Source organism: Triplophysa rosa, linkage group LG19 (genome assembly GCF_024868665.1).
Source record: "Triplophysa rosa linkage group LG19, Trosa_1v2, whole genome shotgun sequence".
NCBI classification, from domain to species: domain Eukaryota; kingdom Metazoa; phylum Chordata; class Actinopteri; order Cypriniformes; family Nemacheilidae; genus Triplophysa; species Triplophysa rosa.
The window spans coordinates 20,382,973-20,385,472 of NC_079908.1; the positions used below are offsets into that span (position 1 = coordinate 20,382,973).

Here is a 2,500-nt window from a genome sequence, read left to right on the forward strand (position 1 = left end):
AATTGGCCTCACAGCATAAAATTGCTTTCTCTGGATTACATATTCCAAATCTCATATTCAACCCCTCCACCCTGAATGTTGTAATATCTTAAAGTGATTGATTACGTGTTGGGCGAAGGGAGATTACTGTTATTGTTCATCCGAAACACCCAGAATGCTAATGCGAGGAACTTATAAAGGAAAACTTTCCAAAGCGTTGACCTCACAGCGTTTCATTTGGAAAAGACGAATGCGTCTGCAAGCACTTTCTGAAGTTTTATTAAGGACCGTATTTTCCATTGGCTATATTTACACTTCATCGCGGCACGCACCTGTGCTGAAACACCAGGTGAGCTCCGCTGTTCTGTTGGCTTCCGTTTTCATTTACTATCGCCCTCACTGTGTTCTCTAAAAACGAAAGAATAACTCGGGGAAAGTCTGCATATTCGGTCTATAGGCCCTTCTGATGATCAGTTTGGGTTTGGATGCTGCTAGACATGAGGCAGCACACTAGAATTTGATGTTTCTCTGTGCATTCCTTCGAGTGTTGTATTCTTAGATGTTCTCGTAAAACTGAATGGAGCGCACATTGCGTCCTCCCGGTTTCTTAAAGACCGCTATAACACACACACACACGCACGCACGCACGCACGCACGCACGCACGCACACACACACACACACAGAATATCTAAAGGTACATAAATCTACAGAGAGGAAACAAAGCACACGAGAGAGACACAAACAGACAGATGCATGGGATGCGAGGGGTTTTAATGGCGCTTTTCCACTGCAGGTTTAGTACGACTCGGCTCGGTACAGCTCACTTCACTTCGGCTCAGTTTGCTTTTCCACAGCAGTTTATTACCTTTTCAAAGTGGGTGGGGATTATGAATTTATCGTCATGGTTGCACCGCCTCTACTGCCGTAGCATCATTGTGAACGCGACATAAACACACGCACAACAGGAGTAATGGAGCGTATTGCGGAGCCCGTCTGGTCACCCCTCGGAGAAAAAAAAACAAGACCCGCAAATCCGTGGCCACAATTTTGCAATTCGTTCCCACAGTTTAAAAAACCGTGCTCTCGGATTAATAAACTGTACCCACGAGTTTACAATCCGTGCTCTCGGTTTTGTAAACCGTCCCCTCAGTTTTTGAAATCTGTACCCACAAATTCATAATCTGTGCCCACGCTTTCACAATCCGTTCGCACAGTTTTGCAAACTGTAGCCTACTCGCGGAATTGAAGCCTCTGTCTGTCAACAGAACAAGCTCCTTCCTACAGGAACATTAACCAATATTGTGTAACGGAGGCCAGCTAGTGAAGAGCTGTGCAGTGTGTAAACCTCACTCCCCGACCAACAGAGACGCTCTAGCGACAGACGCTAGAGACTGCGGTCTTTAGCCTCCTCGTTAGAGCGCCCATCTCCCATCCAGACCGACGGCGGTTCGAGGCCCGCGCAGAGCGGGGCGAATAGGACCGGTTACAATTGTATACTGTTTTATATATAAATTGTCCTAATGTGTTTACACACGAGCGCGTGGCGCATATAAAGCATGCGTTCATTGCCGCCTTTCACTGGCATAAAGTTGGTTTGACATTAAACGTTCGTGAATTTAGGGACCATCTCTAAAGTACACATTAAAATACCCTTTTCCAACTTCAAAAGCATTGGGAAATCTTACAGTAAAGAGCAGACAATGATCATTTGGTTTGCTCCATGGCGCACGAGTGTAATCTAATGTAGCATTTAGCATTGCGTTAAGGGTCTCAATCTCTATATTACTGTCAAGAAGCATACAACGAAATGCAAATATAACGTGTTAAAATGCGTATTCATTTGTTGCAAATCCAATGACGCTGGTAACGATTCTCTCTGCCCAATCAGTGATCTGTGTGTAAACACGTCACGTTTTGGTATCTGCACGGTATGCTTGGAACCTCAACCAAGGTGGTACTAAAAAAAGTATCAGGTTGCTACTTTACCCAATGGAAAAAACCCCAAAAGTGAGCTGTACCGCGCCTTTCCGTACAGTACTACTATGTATAAGTGAAGTTCAGTTGAACGGTGATGTAATGCACCAGTTGGTTGGTTTATCAGGCTGTAATGTGGATGCCGTGACGGGGATCTAGATCCACGCTGAGTGTTGTAGCAGCCACGGGATTCCAATGCGGATAATTGTTCCAGGAGCTTAGTGATGTGGGCCACCTGCCGGAACAGTTGGTGTGTACAGAACATATATGTGTGTGTGCGTGTGTGTGTGTGTGCGTGCGTGTGTGTGTGTGTGTGTGTGTGTGCGTGTGTGTGCGTGCGTGTGTGTGTGTGTGTGTGTGTGTGTGTGTGTGTGTATGGAGCAGGAAAAACAAGCATGCGCATATACATTCTAGTTTTGCCTCTTTGCCACATGCATTATTACGACAAGGTCACGGCAAAGACGCACAGAAATAATTAATTAGCTGGAAGAGTGCGTCTCAGACGGTGTGGATAGCAGACGCACACATATGCACTATATAAAATAA

At 45.4% G+C, this 2,500-nt stretch overlaps 1 protein-coding gene and 1 long non-coding RNA gene across 7 annotated transcripts in view; one reads left to right on the forward strand and one right to left on the reverse strand.

The window, feature by feature from the left end:
- The window catches only part of ntng2b (netrin g2b), a 53,547-nt gene that overhangs the window by 8,145 nt on the left and 42,902 nt on the right, over positions 1-2,500 (forward strand). The gene's annotated exons all lie outside the window — the stretch shown is intronic.
- Positions 1-2,500, reverse strand: part of LOC130569972 (uncharacterized) — a 12,205-nt gene that overhangs the window by 4,538 nt on the left and 5,167 nt on the right. The gene's annotated exons all lie outside the window — the stretch shown is intronic.